General features: G+C 46.2%; 1 protein-coding gene and 1 pseudogene across 11 annotated transcripts in view; one reads left to right on the forward strand and one right to left on the reverse strand.

Moving 5' to 3' along the window:
- Positions 1 to 18941, reverse strand: part of MSI2 (musashi RNA binding protein 2) — a 367851-nt gene that overhangs the window by 269375 nt on the left and 79535 nt on the right. The window lies entirely within an intron of this gene.
- On the forward strand, positions 8921 to 9731 carry LOC308635780 (N-acetyllactosaminide beta-1,3-N-acetylglucosaminyltransferase 2-like; annotated as a pseudogene). The gene has a single exon. The product of its transcript is annotated as an N-acetyllactosaminide beta-1,3-N-acetylglucosaminyltransferase 2-like (transcript).

The raw sequence follows: 18941 nt of genomic DNA on the forward strand, positions 1-18941 counted from the left end.
TAGAACAACTTCAATATGGAGCAAAGACAGGCCACTGTCATCCAGTTAAGTCTTGGACCTGGCTGCCACTTGTGCAAAACTTCTGTTTGGAATCTGACCCTCTCCACCACTAACTGTTTCATGTGGGGTATTTCTTCTTTCTTTCAAGAGATGAAAATACTGACTTACGGTACAGGGTATCAGGGTTGTTAATTACAGACCCCAACACCAGGTGTGCACACATCATTCCTTTTAGGTGAAGGTAAAAGGCCCAGGTGGGGGAGATGGACAGACTCCAGCACCAAAACTGATCTGTTCAGAAGCCCCAGACCTAGAACAAATTCATCACCCCCTGTTGGCCTATGTTTCCCCAAATAAAAAGTCAGGATAATAATACCCATCACAGGGACGAATGGTGTAGTCATTCAACAAACACTGCAACTCTACTGTGCACAAGGCACTATAGAAGATACTGAGGTACATCCAGGAGCAAAGTATATAAAGTTCTGAATGGCACCAGGAACACAGTAAGTGCTCAATGCATGTGGGCTCTAATCTACCTCTATGACATGAGCCACCAGTCACCAACCTTCTCATGCCCTTTCCTCCCCCCATGTGCCCTTTTCTGGGCTTTTCTAGTACACGGAGCTCTCGAGCTTGCTCCTCCAGCCCTCCTGACCTAACTCGGTTCATGCTAAGTCCTTCCTCCCATGCAGTCACTCCTTGAAGCTCCCAACAGATGCCCCTTGGACTAGGCTGTCATGTCATTCCACCATTTCCTCCAGATACTCTGCAGGTTGTACTGATGCGTCCACTTGTGGCTTCAGCACAGTGTCTGTCCCCACACCTCCCTATGGGCTCCATGCAGGCAGGAGGAGCACCCTCCTTTCCTCTTTGCATTCAGAGAAGCAATAACAGTACCAGTGCATACTTGGTGGGACAAATAAATAAATGGAACCACCATTTAAAGGAGGGATCCCTGATGTGTTCAAAGGTCTCTCCTCCATCGGTAGGAACAACCCAGAACTTTTCCCAAGGCAAGCCATCTAAAACCACTGCCCCTCAAATTTCTCATCTGCAAAATAAAATTCTGGTAAACAGTCAAGACCTGCAAATTTTTCCCCCCCAAACTGGGTCTCAATACAAGAGATATTTCTCTGAACATGGCTGGACCTTAGGAGACAGCAAGTTATTTTTGTTAGTTTTTTTGTTTGTTTTTGTTTTTGTTTAAAAAAAAAATAAAAGTAAGTTAGTTGGGTATCAACTGCTAACAGACAGGAAGTACCGCGAGGTCTGAAAAACAGAGGGTTTTGTTGAATTTTTTTAGAAAGAATAAATAAATTGAGGCTTTTGTTTCGGGCAAAAATCCTGTGCCATGGAGGATAAAAGCCAGCCGTTCTAAAAAGGAAAAAAAAAATGAATAAATAAATAGCCCATGCAGGCAGATCTGAGCCACACATCCGGGTTAGCAGAGCAGAAAGGACACACAGGCCCAAAGAAGTCCTACTGTTCTTGGGACAAGGCTCTCAAATGGGGACTCTGGGCTCACAGGAAAAGAAGTCGGAGGTCCTCACACCGCTGAAGACCCAATGTCGTGTTTCCAGGGTGCTGTCTGGGGGAGCGATGTGGCTTTTCCTTGCGGGGACGAGGGAGCAGGAGTGGGGTAGGGGGCTTCGTGAGGCAATGGTTATTGTATGGGTGGAAATCGGGCTTAAATGCATGCCCATTAGAGAAGCAGAACCTTAATTTATCAATTAGACGCCATCTGTGGATTGTGTTCCTTGAAATAATTGTTGAATTTGACAATGCACTGCAGCTTTACAAAGTTTCTGCCATCCTTGATGCCGTTTAATTAAATTTCTGCACTTAACTTTGATTGCACTGAAAGCGCTGATGCCTTCCACAGATTGAGCTCCTCGGCCACCTGCTGTGTTGGAGCCAAGCGTGTTTCCAGAGCAGGGAAAATATGTATTTTCTTTTATTTTAAGCCTCGTCTTTTCTCAGCCTTCACCCAAAGGGAATCTAGTCTCTGGCTGCACGGGAGGGACGGTGTCTCCAAACCCAGCCGACCCAGCTCCAGCCCCTCCCCACCTACACCAAGTCTCTCTGTTCTTTTATTGTGTCTCACAGAGAGAGTTAACAAAAACAGAATCCCAGACACTTACCAAATGCAGAGAAGCAGCTTAAAATAGAACACAATAATTATCACGTAAAACAACCCAGAGAGCAGGTTTCAGGTGGGAGCTGCTTCTGCCCACCCAATCCTCAAAAGGAACATACGTACAGGTCAGCACAGGCTGGGGGCCTCGTAGCCAGGGGGCCTGGGGTCTGGGGTCCACATGAGTGGGCTCAAGTGGACAGACCAGCCTGGGCCACACTTTAGGATGTTCAAAGATGTTCAAAGCACATCTGGAGGGCAGCTTCTCACCAACCTGGTTGAAGAGAAACCTGACCACCACCCACTCAGGGCCTCCTACCTATCTTCACTTATTATGTTTTTATTGTGGAAAATATATAGATAATATCAAATCACCATTCCACTTTCTGTCTCTATGAATTTGGCTTTTTGAGAAACCTCATATAAAAGGATCACAAGTGCCGGGCGCGGTGGCACATGCCTATAATCCCAGTGGCGCACGCCTATAATCCCAGCAGCTCATAAGGCTGAAGCAGGAGGATCACAAGTTCAAAGCCAGCCTCAGCAACTCAGGGAGGCCCTAAGCACCTCTATGAGATCCTGTCTCTAAATAAAATATTAAAAGTCTGAAGATGTGGCTCAGTGGTTAAGTGCCTCTGGGGACAATCCCCAGTACCAAAAGTGGGGGGTGTGACTAGTCTATTCCCCTCAGAATAATGTCTTCAAGATTCATCCATCATGTAGCATGTGTCAGAATTTCCTTTTTAGGACTGAGTAATATTCCAGCTCTTGTATATGCCACATTTTATTAATCCATGATCTGCTGGTGGACATGTAGGTGGTTTCCACAACCCTGGTGTGCAAACATCTATTCAAGTCCCTGCTTTCTAATCTCTTGGGTATATAACCAGAGTGGAAATGCTGGGTGGGTGCACCTTTCTGAGGGACGGCCATACCATCTCCCAACTCAGCCGCACCATTTTACATTCCCATCACCAAGCAACACAGAAGGGTTCCAACAGCTTTGTTTTTTTATTTTTATTTATTTATTTTTTTTTTACTGAAAACTTTACAATTAAATCATGCACTTGGATTGAACATGGCCCTCTCCAGATTATTTTTTTAATACAAATATTCTGTGAACGGCATTACATCAAGATAAACACTTGAGCATGAATTTCTGTCATGCAGGAAATATCAAAGGGGTGGTGTGTAAAGAATGAAAAGAAGGGCAGAGCACACGGGCAGGAAAAATAAGCTTGGCGCTTTTTTGCCTTCCTAGAACCACATGGCTCCTCCAACTTGAAACCTCGAGTTCAAAAGATTTATGGACTCAAACTTCAGAACTATGAAATAAAATTCTCATGAAATGCAGTTGCAACAGTCAATGGATCATTACAACAGCCACGTAGCAAGCCATAAACTCACTCGGCAAACAGACTCGGGTCAGATATTAATTTCCATGGTGAGCCAGGTGACCACAGACAAGTGACTTCATCCACTCCCCTCTCAGATCATCCAGGGGCCTTTCCTGGCAAGAACACCAGGGGATCCTGGTTGAACGCTGTGCCACCAAACACAGGCAAGCAAAGACTTCTCTCACCCAGCACCGTGACAGAACAAAACTTCGATGGAGATGGGAATTTACATTTAATTTAAATGCCTGAGCCCGGCTCTGCTTCTACAAACTGCAAGACTGACGTCCATCACTCTCTGACAAGGAGAATGTGTTCACAAAGATCCTGCCTCCCCTGGGTTCCAGATGGTTCCATGGGCCATCCCCGCAGTTCTGGTCCCAGCCGAGTTAAGGGGTGCTCACCTCCAGAAGGAAAAGAACACAGGCCACCAGAGTACAGCCCCTTCCTGACAGTCAATTATTCCAGTGCCAGAAATAAATTCCATCTATTCCAGGAGAACTCGGTTTTGTGTATCTTCTATTTTCTGGCAATGACAATTTGCAAAATATATGAGAAAATGGGATTTCACTGTGCTACCTTTGGAAGATTGACCACATCTGCATATCCAAACTGACCCAGGAGAGAGATATTAGGGCACTTGTTTGAATTTGGGGTTCAGCTGGGGATGTGGCTCAGTGGTAAAGCGTTTGCTAGCTTGGTGCAGGCCCTGGGTTCAATCTCCATCACAACTAAAAATGAAAACAAGCAACTCTGAATTGGGGGCTTCAGAAAGCACAGGTTCACAACATGTCCCCCATGCAGTCCCCCCATCTAGGGAAGCAGACTGGAGACACTCAGTATCTCCCCCATGCTCTTTTCCTCTTGTTAAAATCCGTGACAAATGTTATGGACAAGTTAGAACCATCAAAACAAGGCAGTTCACACGGAATCTGCATTTCCCCCTTACCCGTGTGGCACCTACATGCCCTGTAATTAGCCTCTGCCCAATGCGTATTAAGCTGTATGGAGGTGCAAAGGGTCAATTATATCACCAAATGAAGGAAAGAAAAAAACACTTGTCTTGGCTTCTGGGTCTGCTTTAAATTAACTTTTAATATTGAGCAAAATATTATATTCACTTTTCCCATTTTCTGAAATTTTTCTTCTGTGGAAGCAATAAGGGATTCTTAAAATTTAATAGAACTAAGAACCCAGAGAAGAATCTCTCCGGGAGCATCAATGCCAGCAGTAATAGTTTCTTCTTGTGGGTTTGCACAAACATCCAGAAACAACACCCACCTCAGTACTACTACATCAGACTAGTGGGCTCCGGGCTCCTGGGGCCTTCAAGGGCCAGGAGAGCATCAGAGAACAAGGGCAAGTTGGCTTTGGAGCTAGAGAGTGGAGCCAGAGCCCCTAGATATATATTCTTCTCTTGCACCCAGCCCTGAGCCACCCTCTGCTCAAACCTTATATGCTTCCCAGGGAAGCCTGAATCCAGCAGGTGAGGGCCCTTAGCCATTGCCAAGGCAGTCTCCTCCCAGAGACAAGAGGCTCCACCAGGTAGGCAAAGGTAAAGTTTTAAAGAGGAATTATTGTTTCAACAGTGACACCCACAATCTTCTGTGAAGCAAGGCAGGGTACAAATTCCACCCAGATTCAAACTAAGCGGATATGCACTAGCGATGCATCAACAGCCCATCTCCTCCCCTCATCCTAAATCTCAGTCCACAGGAGTCCCCCCAGGAGTCCCATGTCTGCTCGGAGGGGCTGCAGAGCCCAGCCCTAGCACACAAAATGCAGGGCCAACTTCCATTCCCTCTTCCCACCATGCTCAAAGGCAAAGAACTTTCTGGAAGATAGCATCCACATCACCTCTTTGGTGCTGAGCCTGGGACACCAGGAGGGGACTTCCTGAGTGTAAGGTGGAGGCCAGGCTCTCAGTTTCTGCAAAGAGTTTCCCAGAACACACCAAGTCACGGACAAAAGGTGCTGAGTGACATCATGTGAGGTGCAGGGCAGAGGCGCAGCTAAGGCAGTGTGACCAGAAGAACACTCATAAGGGGATTAAAAACTATACTGTGCACAGGAAGAAAGCAGAGTAAGCCTACAGGAAAGGAAATGGGAGTGGGGTTCAGCTCGCACCCCAGAGCAGGTACTTCCCAGGGCAGGCAGCAGAGCATGCTATAGCAGACAGGGTCCTGCAATGTACATGTCACCGGCTGACCACAGCCACTGGACCGCACATGTGATTTCCCCACCCATGACTGGCACATATCCTGCCGTCCAACACTATTACCAATACCACTACCAGCTTTCCGTGAGGGCTCACCCACATGACCCTGGGGGAGCCCATTTTAGAGATGAAGAAGTGAGATTTAGACAGGTACCTCCCAGCCCACAATCACAGAGGCTGAGAGCTCAATTTTGAGCCCTGGTCTTTCTGATTTCAAGGTCCCTGCACTTAACTATCAGCGTCTTCCATCTCCCTTGCAGCTGCATTCATAGTAAGATTAAAATACCCACAGAGTCAGCCAAAGTGGGGACCTCCAACTGCTTTTGACTAGGTGGCTTTCCTAAAGGTCCCCCCACACATACACCTTGACCCAAGCAGCGGGATCTAATGGTTCTGGTTCCAGGAACTAGAGATGGGTACAATCTAAAGCGCTCCTCTGGGAATGCCTGGAAAAACGAAGGGCAACTCTGGCAAGGACGGAGGACCACCTGCTAACTGGTCTAGACAGCCATCCCCATTTCCCTACCCACATTCTGACAGACAACTGCATTAAGAGTCTTTGTGGATGGATCCAGATGCCCCCCCTCCCCGCGCCGAGGAACAACCCTGAAGAACCCAAGTTCCTAATGACCTGAATCACTAAACATGTGATCTGGCAAGTATTGAACCTTGATCTTTGCCATCTTCAGAAAAGCCAACTATGACCCATGACTGGAACCCATCTGGACAAAGATGCCTGCAGAAGTCATTCTGGCTTTACAGGTACAGACGCTGTCCAGAAAAACAAAACAAAACCCACAGCGGTCTTCCCCTTCCTTTCTTTGCCCTCAACTTTTCACTGTTGCTTTTCTTCAGGGGCAAACAGTCACCAAGGCCTGTAACTAGGAGCCTTGTGGGCCCCAAACAGCGGCCCCATACGGTGTTCTGGTGGGTCACTGAGTACCATTCACGACACAAGTAGGAAAAGAAAGGGTGACCCACTGAGCCCAGAGGGGAGATGGGATGTGCAGGAATCTTGGCTGCAGTCACATCCACGAAGGTCAAAGGTGAGGCCAGGCAAAGACTCAGTAAGAGCAATGAGGGAGCACCTTTAGCTTGCCAAAAAAAAAAAAAAAAAAGGAGGGGAGTGGGGGAGGGTGATTATTAATCTGAACTGCAAGCATTTCCCCCTGAGCATTTTCCCTTCGTATTTACTGATGAAATCTCTGTGAATGAAAACACAATCCTCTTACTGGGCAAAGAAAGACGACACATACACAAAAGCCCCTCAACTGAAAAATCAAGTCCGGCAGGTCGTGATTCCACCTTTAAGTGAACAGGATGCAGCCACAAGGGCCTGGAAAGGGAGCTGGCGTCATTGTTAATAAGTAAGCAGCAGCGGCCTGTACAAAGCTCTGCTAGCCTTGGCAAGCGCAGGGATCAGGGCCGAGCAAGCGCGACCCCATGGAGCCAAGAAAGCCCAAGGTCTGGGGCAGAGCAGCAGAGAGTGAAGGTCTTTGCCCAAGTGGGGTTCCCTAACCGGCCCCAGACCACTGCTTCCTAACTTGTTTTCCCCACCAGCAGCAGAGGGAGATGGGGGTTCCTAGAACCTGAGGGGTGCGTCCTGGAGCCTAAGGCTATCCAGAGGCTGTCACCTGGGGGACCAGAAGTTCAGAACCGAAACAAGGGGACAGGAGCTGCAGTCACCAATGTGCAGTTCTTGGCTGGAAAAGGAGTCCTCTGCTCCAGGGGAAGAGGCATCTTGGTATCAGGGAACAAGGAGGAATGGGGCCAGACCTCCTTTGTGTTCCCAGGAAGGCCTGAATGGTGAGGGAGAGGGCAAGCACCCAGCAGCTAGGCAGGAACTAATCTGCCTGGGAGAACTGGGGAAGGGTCCCCTGAATGGGCCTCCAGGCAGCTGGCCAGGAGGTGCCAGTGCTGGCTGGCTGTCTCAACCCGTCCAAAATAACCACACCAATTTGCACACGAATAAGCAAACACAAAACCCCTAAGCGAGGGCATTCAAAACCGAAAGCAGCTGCTAATCACCTGTTTTAATTTTTCCCCCTTAAATTAGCTGCAACTAAGAATTTTTCAAACTCTCAAGCACAATACACAGCTTAACATTTTTCATACACCTCTAAAACCACTAAGTTAAATCCCATTACAAAAGACTCCAACTTATAAAGGAGCAGTTCAAATACAGTTCTTATCAAATACAAACAATGGAAAATGATTTAGGCACAGAACATCAGTCACTGGAAATTAACATTTGAAAAAAAAAATTTTACATAAAAACCATCTGTGTATTGAGATGGTGCACTCTGCTAAACCATGGGCCTAATTAAGGAACTAGGAACCAAGGCGTTACATGGTAATGCATTAAGTTTTGGTTTTCTTCTTCTTCTTTCTTTGAATCTTGCTGAAATCTTATCAATATAGAACGGGCTGTCCTTTCCTCTCTGCAAATCTAAAATAATGTCTATGTCAAATTGCTGAGTGCTGTTGCTGACGGACAAAACACGACCTGTCTTAATCTGGGGTGGTTCTCCCATGCCAGCATCTGCACCCAAGGATTTCTCCTTAAGATCCCACCAGGGGAGTTGGGCAGGGACCAAGGTGGAGGTCGGGGCGGAACAGGAGAGAAGCATAATGGTGGTGGTGTTGGCAGCGGCGATGCAGGCAACAAGTGCTAGAAGCGAGCCAGCACGGAGCACACCAGACACTACCAGTCCCCGGCACCCGGCCCCACGCACAGAGCATTGAGTCGCCAGGTTGAGCCGTGTGCACGCGAATGATGCTGCTGGGCTCTCTCACCCCTGCCCTGCCGAACTGGTGCTGCTCATGGACAAGATATGAGAAATGAGTGTTAGACGTTGAAGAATCAAGTTATTGGGCATCCTGATAATGGCAAATGACTCCATTTGACTGTGGAAGTTTCCAAAAGCAGCTGCCAAAAGGGGTAAAAATGGAAATGGGAAAGTAATAATACCCTCCAAAAAGATTCTGGGAGTCATTTAGCTTTCCTTCCCATGCATTACTGAAACAGAGAAGGAGAAAAGCTGAACAAGCAGTACAATCCTATTCTGAGCATGTTGGCCAACCAGAGGGGGAATGTATACCGGTCTTTGAAAATAAGTCATCTGAATTATTGTGAACCTGACCTGAGAGGTCAGCTGTGACAGATTTTAAAGTTTGCTGGACAGACTGAAAGACTTTCTCCTGTATTTGAGTTGTAGAAATTATTCACTGCTTATAGATCAACTGAATGTGCAAAGTAACATGTCTTATTGCTGGCGATGAAGTCTCCCACTCCACATTTTCCCAGAAGGCCAGCCATTTGGAAGTCCTCGGGCAGAGAAACTCATGTGGAGAACCAGTCTTCTTGCTGGGCCACACCCTGACCTTTCAGACCTACTGAAATTTGAGAGTGAGAAGTGCAAAAACATTCTTACATGGAACTATGGAGACACTCTGTTCAACTTGTCTCTGAAGGAAGTGCTGTTTCTCAGGTGGGTAGGCACTTCCTGCCCTGACACTGAGCTCCTTTTCAAGGGCAATGATGATGCTTGTGTGAATACCGTTCACATCCTGAATTACCTGAACGGCTTACCCAAGCACAAAGCCAAAGATTTGTTTACAGGTGATGTGATCTACAATGCTGGCCCTCATCAAGTCAAGAAACTGAAGCATTACCTTCAAGAGGTCATGTTCTCTGGGGTCTACCCACCTGATGCAGGGGAAAGCAGAGTCCTGTCTAAGGCTGTACAACATAACTGACCAGGTCCATCTCTAACCTATTGATAGCATTTACACTGGAATGTGCCTTCAGAAACTCGGCCTCATTCCAAAAAAGTACAGGGGCTTCAAGATATTTGATATCAAGAAGAAAAACAAGAATGATATCTGCTCTTACATAGATCTGATGTTAGTACACAGTATAAAACCTCAAGAGATGATTGATATTTGGTCTCAGTTGCAAAATGCGCATTTAAAATGCTGAAATAGGGGCTGGGGTTGTAACTCAGTGGTAGAGCGCTTGCCTAGCATGTGAGACACTGGGTTTGATCCTCAGCACCACATAAAAAGGAGTAAATAAAATAAAGGTATTGTGTCCATCTACAACTAAAAAAAAATTTGTTTAATAAAATGAAATGCTGAAATATATATAGGCTAAATTTTGCATCAAAAGACATATCTTGCCTAGTTCCTATGTTGTTTGCTCACATTAGGATAATTTCTATGTTAAATCATCAGGATTACCTTTGTAAGTAGTATCCATTTGAGGGCCTCCAAGTCATTCAATGCTTTTGTGACAAGGGAAAGCAGAAGCTAATAATTTTTATAGATGATATGATGGAATGATTGGTTCTGATCTTTTCTACTGGCTTGCAGCCATTATTTTCTAAGTTATCCTCCTTTCTCTCTGAAATCTTAAGTTCCTGGAATGTGATCATTGTAAGTTATTTTTGTTTTTTGCTCTTCTATATGATAATATTCCCACTTCCATTATCATGACTAATTTATCTAATTCAGGTGTTTATGAATCTAATGGCTGCCAAGACTTTTCTATGCATGACCCAGTGGTTTTTGTGAAATGGAATTACATTTATTTTCATGAATTTTGGATGAATTTTTTTATATTATCTGTTAAAATGGACTTCAGTCAAGATTTCCTGTCACCCAGAAGTATTTTCTTATCTCCATTTAATTAGTTAATTTTGCAAAATGAGAATCACATCCAGTTTTACCTTGTTGTGATTTACGGTCATAAGGAGAGAGTGAGTTTAATTTTTTTTGTGTGTGTGTGTGTGGTTTGCTGGGTGGTATCTGAATAATCATCTGATTTTGATGTTTCTGAAATAATTATTATGATTCCATAATGGCTAACCGGAAATTGACTTGCCCATGACAACCATATGGGTTTATGAATTTTCACTGTGGACCAAGAGGGGGAAAAAATGTCATTTTTGAACTTGAAGTGAAAGGTCTGAAGTTGCAGACCTTTTCCTACATTGTCCATCAGTTTAAAACTCCGGAATTCTATTCTTGCCATATTTTCACATGTTGCTTATACAACATTATCATCTGGAGTAGTGATAGCTTCCCTGTCTCAGTACAGAAGTGCCTAAGTTTTTACTTATTGTTCAAATCAAAGACCAAAACATTTTCTTAAATATGTTTTGTGTGATATTTTATTTGTACGCAGTGTTGTTGGTGAAATATTTCACTAGAGCATGGTACTTTAAATTCTCTCGTGTAACATGTTCAATAAAGTTAATGGTTATTTTTTGAATTAAAAAAAAATCCAACCAGGGCATAAAATTATCAAGATGATAAAAATGAAGAAATATGCTTGCCCTGAAAGAAAAGTTATACAAAGAGGGGGGAGCTGGCATATACAGGTAGAAAGGTCCAGAATGAAAACACAACATCTTCCTTGCTTCTCATCTCTCTTCCCTGAGCAAAAGACTTTTAAAAGACCAATTCACAGCCATACCCTACAGGGCACTCTGCATCTTCCCAAGAACTTGGATGTCTTGGTCCATGAACCCAGCAACTCAGTGACTTGAAGAAAAGGAAACTAAGTCTCAAAAAGGTCCAGGGGCATATTCACTGAAAGGTCCCCAGTGGAAAAGGAAGAGAAAAATGAGGGAGTCCACAGAGGACAGACCACTGGAAACCCTTGACCTTGGGAGCCAACTTAGTTCTCATGGGACTGTCAATGGAGCATGGTCTAAGACCTGGGTCTGTGACCCCAGTAAAGCCAGTCAGTGCACTTCCCTGCACAGGCTCTGCAGAGGCGGGAAGCCCTGCCAAGCCATAGGAACCCAGGATCCTGAGGGCCATCTTCAACAAAATGGAAAACATTTATCTACAAAAAAGAGGGAAAGGGGCCAACCCACAGAGAGGAGGAGAGGGAGAGATGAGGAACGGAGAGAGCCACAATGATATCATGTGTGCCCCTGGAACCAGCTGTAACAAAGCCAGGAAAACCCTTGGACTTAACAGTTACATGGGCCAATTTATTCCCTTTTCTCCCTGAGCTCACTTTGAGTCTGGTCATTTGAAACCAAAAAAGGATCGTGACTTATATATGACCCAGAAGACTATATGGAATGCACGCTGACCACAGTCGCCATAGTTGTCAGACTATCTCTATTTTCAACACTAAATTCTGTGGCCCCAGAAAGCCACTCCCACCCCTGCCTTCTCCAGTCCTCTCTCTAGCCAGCAGCTGGAGTGATCTTCTTCAACAGTTAATCATATTGCATCACTCTCTGGCCCCAGGCCTTCCCTGGATGTCCCATCACAAGCTCCTTTGTATGAGCTTCAAGGTTCCTCTTATCTGGCCCTGGCCTCCTCTCATCTCCGGGCCCCTCCACTCCACCTCTGCCCTCCCAGGGCTTCAGATTCACCAAGCTTCTTCCTGCCTAAAAGACATCTATTTGCTGTCGTCTCACCCCAAAACTTGGGTGGTGCTGTTCTTCCCTTAACTCCCATCTCTAACCGCACTTCTTCTCTGCCTTAGTATTCTGGTTCTTTAACAAAGTATCTGAGATGTATTATTTTATTTCATTTTAGGGAACTGCAGATTGAACTCAGGGGCCCTCGACCACTGAGCCACATCCCCAGCCCTTTTTTGTATTTTATTTAGAGACAGGGTCTCACGGGTGCTTTGCGCCTCACTATTGTTGAGGTTGGCTTTGAACTCATGATACTCAGCATCCAAGCTGCTGGGATTATAGGTGTGCGCCACAGTGCCTGGCAGATCTGTTCATTTATAAAGAATACTTAACTCAGGGTTCTGGATATCTTGGTCCATGAACATAGCAACTTATGAATCCAAGAGTATGATGCTGGCATCTCTGGAGCACCTGGTAACAGCCTTCTTGCTCCTTCATAAGGTGGCAGAAAGCATCCCATAGCCAAATAGAGTAAGCATGCCAGCTCTGATCTCCCCTGTCCTCTTCTTAGATCCTCAGACCTTTTTATTTTTTATTTTGAGGCAGGGTCTCACAAGTTCCTGAGGCTGACCTTGAACTTGCAATCATCCTGCCTCAGCCTCCTGAGTGGCAGGGATTACAGGTGTGCACATCATGCATGGCTCCTTTCCTCTTCTAATGCCATCATGGGGGCTCCATCCTCATGACCGCATCTAATCCTAATTACCAAAGTCCCCAACTCCAAATACCATTAACGTACGAATGTGGGAATTAAGTACCTAGCAGATGAACTTTGGGGGAGACATATTCAAATCACAACGTCCTACAGAGGTGCTCGCTAAAACAACTCTTCCAACGTTGCTTATATCCCTGCACCTGACTCTTCCACAACGCTCATCGCTATGAAATCATATTTTATATTTACTTATCATTCCTCCAACTTTGAAGGTAAGGGGAAGGACCTTGACCATTTGGTTCACTTCTATAGACCCAGTGCCTGGCCTCTGCCACTATGTATTGAATAAACACAATTCCAGTACCATCGCATCCAAACAACGCCTCCCAGCCACTCCCACAAGGCACAGCTTAGAACCCGAGGCCTACATCTGTAGGTGCTCCACCCCACAACTAGTTATGCTGCTAACCAGGGGCTGGCAAGCTGCAGCCTACAGGCCAAATCTGGTCTGTTATCTGTCTTTATATGAACACCTGTAACTGATTTGATAATACAAAAAGATAACTCTGAACTCCAATTTGGCAAAACAATACCTCCCCCGGATAATACCCATTCTTCTCAACCACAAACTGGTATTACAAAAAAGCTGTACTCAATTACTGCTCTTGTATTTTCAATTTCATCAGTGAAAAGTTTGTGTAAATTTGTTTTCTCTCTTGTTATGGTGTAAGTATCTACATAATATCCTCAATATTGCTTCTTGGCCTGCAAAGCCTAAAATATTTACTATCTGGCCCCTTTACAAAGAGAAGAGGAGTTTGTCAACCCCTGCCATTGACTTAACTACTCATTAAAATGGGAAAGGAGACTTAACAGGTCAGTTCAACCCCGGCACCATCCAGGACTAATTGTTAGCAAGGAAACAAGAAGATGACCAAGTCCTAAAGTGATCTTCATGTCCTGGGACCTAGAAGGGAGAGTGGTGGTGGTGGGGGGAGGGGATCTGATTAAGTCTGCAATCTATTGAAAGCACTGAGATGAAACCCTGCAGAGGAAATAGGTATTTTTTTAACTCGGCAAATATCCCTACAGGTGAAATGACAACGAACACTAGCCTCCATCTCCCCCAGTCCTTAAATAAATAACTAAAGATGTAACTGCCCACATTTTACCTTAGACGCTCTTAGGAACTTTTGTTTATTCTGTTAGGACCATACATCACTGCACCAGGGCTTTCGTTAGCCACATGCTTATCAAGGGTCCTCCAGGACACAGGGGTCCTTAGTACAATCCCCCCGACTCCACGCTGCCACACATATCCCATGCCCCCCCAAAAAAACAAAACAAAACAAAAAAAATAGCAGTAGCACTTGGAAACCTTGTCAGATCAATCAACAAGCCTCCATCCAATGGGGCAAGCACAGCCACGCCCGCCTCTACCGGCAGTTGGCCCAAGGATGACGTCTGTGGCAGCCATGGGCTAAGGCTAAAATTCACCCCATCTCAGCCAGCAAAAGTCCAGTAATGGTCTGGGAAACACATGAGAGCCCAAGTTCTACTGGAGCTGCCAAGACACTAAAGGAACGAAATATGTCCTTCTCCGGAAGGGAGCACATTTTCAGGAGCCGTGTGGGGAAAGATGGGCCAGTGGGCTGTTGATATCCAAATCATCATTAAATGACTCAACTTTCCAGAAATAAAAGGCGTCACAGTGGGAAATTCTCCATCTTGACTTTGCTCTCTGGCTTCAGCAGAATAAAGCTGCAGAGCAGAGAACCAACTAATTTTTAAGCATTGCTTTAAAATTACAAGAGTCACCCTCACCCAGTCCAGTCATTACTAATTTCCTGCTTTCCACACCCTGATCCTTGCACCGCCCTGTGAAATTACTGAGTGCCAGGAGGGCTGAAGCGGCCCAAGAGGGGGCCCAGGAGGAGCCCTGCTGGCCTGAGCAAACTGCTGGCCTAAGGGGCCCCATCCAAGTTAACACAGGCCAGGAAGAGACAGAGAAGCCTGCACACACCAACGTGAGTCCTTTGAGGCCTAGAACCCCGTCCAGGCACAGCCATCACAAAGTACAATCATTCAGGGATTAGGTGACACTTATTCCTCTGATCCTGCCCTTCATCTCCCATCCAGGGTACCTGCATACCTCCTGCTAGAATCACAGACCCCAGCAGAAGAGCAAAGAGACAGGCGTGGTGCTGCCCATGGGCAAGGCCAACCACACGTGGACCCATTAGAAACAAGGGTCCCGGCCACCTACCACCTGGGAGCCCCCTTTATCTGCTTCCCTTCCATCCACCAAAGTCCTTACATCCTGTTTTCCCTTCTCCTTCCTGTCTCAAATGAGAGGAGCAAATACCAAGGGTTCTGTCCAGGTTTCTAAATTCTAGAAATCAAAGAACACAGTGGTTCTCCTTATCTGAATTTCACTTTCTACAGTTTCAGTGACCCGACAGTCAACTGTGGTCAAAAATATTACATGGAAAATTCCAGAAATAAACAATTTGTACATTTTCAATCATTTTATTTTAGTATACTGTTAAAACTGTGCCCTTTTGTTATTACTTCTTATTATTATTAATCTTACTATCCCTAATTTGTAAATTAAACTGTTATCATAGGATTCGAACCCACAGGGTTCGGCACCATCTGCTGTTTCTGGCACCCGAGGATCCTTAAACATTGCAGATAAGGGTAGACTACTGCAAACAGGACTCCAGGCTACAGATTTCTCTACTCGGGAAAATATCAAAGTGGTCTCAGGTTCCAAAAGAGAGATGGTGTCCCAAGACATCATGCATTGGTGAATCCCAGAAGGCAGCTGGTTAAAGAAGGAACAATGCAGGCTCATGACTTCACATCCAGAGTCACTCACTTGACTAACATCTGCTGACAAAATACCCACTATGTGCAGGCACTGTTTGGGGAACATAATAGCAAACCCACCAGACGAGAAATTCCTGCCCTCCTGGGCCTCGCTTCAGACGCCTCCTGCACCTTTAGGGTCTGAAAGGAATACCAGGATGGAGAAGCTGGGCTTGCATGGCCCTCCACCTCAGGACTGCATCACATGTTCACTGGCTGTCTCACTCGGCCCCTTATTCCTCCAATACAAACTTGGAGCAGGCACTGGGACTGGTGGAAGGGTCCAGAATTTACATACAAGAGGCCTAGGAACAGCAAACTCCTAGAGGGAGAGGAAGGTGCGTTGACCTGTGGTGGCTGGAATATGACAGAGATGAGGGAGGGAGCACCCCAACAACAGGCCCCGGGACTTCAGGGCCAGCGAGACTGGGCCAATGCCCTTCCAGGGATGACGGGGGGTAGGGAGGTGAGGGGTGCTGCTTATTCTGTTCTGGCCTCCAGAACCACTGTTGCTCTCTTTCTCGCTGCCCAGGGCCTTGCAGGAAGGACCTCCACAGGATGGTCTCAAGGCTCCCTCCCTCTTTACCTTCAGGCTGGGCCTGGCCCACATGAGTCAGCATCAGGAGACGCTAGGAAGAAGACGGCCTCCCCACCGTCCCTGCTTGCTGGGCCGTGTTCCTCTGCTCTGTACCCACAGCCCTGCAGGGCAGCCCTCCTCAGAGCTGAACTCCGGTGGAGGCTCCCTTCCCGGGCCCCTTGGGGCCTGGGGGACTTCTGCAGAGCGCTGGTGCCTGTTCCTCGTTCCTTCTTGAGCCTTTACCTCTGTCTACTCCTCTCAACAGTCAGCCCTTTCCATTACCCTCTCCCGTGCTGTTCTGTCCCCACAGGAACCCTGGCTGATGAGGCCGTGGGTGAACCTCAGTCTGGAAAGTGTCATGCGTACTGACGGGACGAGCAGAGCACATCAAGCACAGGAGGAGAGGACGAGGACCAGGAGCAGTTGACAGGCCGGTGGGGCAGCAGCCGGCTGGATAAGCAAGATGGAGGGAAGCGCACCCCAAGCCAGAGAGCCCCATTAGCAAGGGCAGAGAGGCATCAACAGCCACCAGAAGCAGGAACTGAGGCATTGAGACTTGACCCTAAGCAACGGGCAGTCTCTGAAGGCCAATCACAGGGTGACTCCATCCAGCACGCCATGTATTTTCAGACACATCCCTTCCCTGGACAAATTGGAAATTGGCATTCGCTTAGGACAAATAAACATAATCCCTAAAACTGCTATTCCAGAGCACTGTGTCTGGAATCGAAGGCAAAAAAATAAAAGCTATCAGACCATGAAATATGGTTCACAGTAATATCCTCCCGTGAAAACACACACTCTCTCTCTCACACACACACACACACACACACACACACCCTATTTCTGGCACTGTTAACAACAGGCACTGGAGCATTAACAACCTCAGGTGAAAACACACCAATCATTAACAACAGATTTTTGAGAAGTTTACAACCTAAATAACTATCAGTGGAACACATAAGTTACTTAATATAAAGTGGTTCCATATGGTTCATTTATAATTCACGTGGCATCAGTCAGCAAGAATCCACTGAAGTGACATCACCAGAACCACTAGATGACTTTAAAACAAGAGTGTATTCAGGAGATGTTCAGGTGCTACTGGATTCTACAATACTCTTGGGCTTAAATATTAAATTCTTAGTTTCCTACTGTCATTTGGGTTTTCAGGTATAGATACATATGTGCGAGAGAGCGAGCAAGTGAGAGTGTGTATGTGTATGTGTGTGTGTGTGTGTGTGTGTGTGTGTGTCCTGAAAGTGGATTAAAAAGGCTTCAAGTAAAATAAATCCTAACATTCCTCTGCTAATAAGCCCACCATGGTCAGTGTTAACTCCTTTTTATTGTTCTTGGTTGCAAGCAGACAGGTTGGAACACAAGCATGCATGTGTACCAACTTGACAACTGTAATTAAACTGATAAAAGGTGACCTATTGGCCTACTGAAGTATGCATAATCACTGTTACTCACTACACAGTACCTAGACACAGAAGCACACAATTCACCTTTCGAAAGCCAATCCACCACAGCATTTCGTTTTCCTCTTTGTTCTCCCCCCAGTATATATAATGGCCACGTATGTTGACAGCTTTCCCCTATTTCTTTAATCACTGTCAGAATCACTCATAAATGTTAATTATGAAGAAGAGTTCAATGTTCTTCCCCACCTGTGCCAATGGAGAACCTCTGAGTTTCCTGTACTCTTCCTTTGAGTCTTCATTTTCCAGAGCTGCTCTCCTCCACCTCTCCAATGAGCTCAGGGGCACATGCACATATGCCCATGCAGGTACATGCATACATGCACACACATACACACACACATATTCACACTCTGCACATCTCCAGTGCTGAGTCAGGAGTCAAACAGCATTCATTCAGAAAGGGAGAAGCAGGTGGGCAGAGGGGGGTCTTAACAGTAGGACAGGGGATGCTCGAGGGGGCAGCAGCCTGGACCCCCTCATCTCAGGCCTTGGATCCTGGAACAGAACAAAGGAGTGGTCGGCTAGGAACCATGATGGAGGGCCAGCCAGAGACTAGTGTTTTTCAGAAGATGTGAGAAAACTTCTCTGTGCCCCCAAATATCTCCTTGGTCTGCTAGCCAGGACATGAAGCTTTGAACTAGAGATAAAGCTTTTGGGTCTATAATTTGAAATGGGCGTCTTGCAGGCAGCACACTGGCACCTCAGAGAGTTCACTCAAACAAGTAGAAACAATGTCAGACCTTTCCTAATTCAAACAGTCAGAAGCTAAGAATCCAGAACACCGAGAGGGGATGTGACTTGGAGAGGAAAGGGACACCACCTTATAAATGCTGCCACTCCCTCATAGGGCATCTTCCCTGGCTACAAAAGCAACCTGAATCTGAGAGTTCCGGTGTCTGAGCAGTGGTCTCTAGTCCCAGGGGCAGCCTAGGTACCTGTCCCTCACTACCTGCTCACCTCTGGGACTCCCATCTCAGCTCCCTGGTCTAACAGTCCGCACACTCAGTGGCACAGGTATATGTTGGAGCAGGTGTGAGATACGCTGCAAGCAACTTGTGCTACTAGGAAAGAACCAAAGCATGTGAAGAACTCCACATTTAAGAAAGCAGAGCAGATTCTAGGTGTTTCCTATAGCAATGTCACCTTCCCCACCGGCTGC

This window comes from Spermophilus citellus, assembly GCF_964194105.1.
Source record: "Spermophilus citellus genome assembly, chromosome: 17".
Lineage (NCBI taxonomy): Eukaryota > Metazoa > Chordata > Mammalia > Rodentia > Sciuridae > Spermophilus > Spermophilus citellus.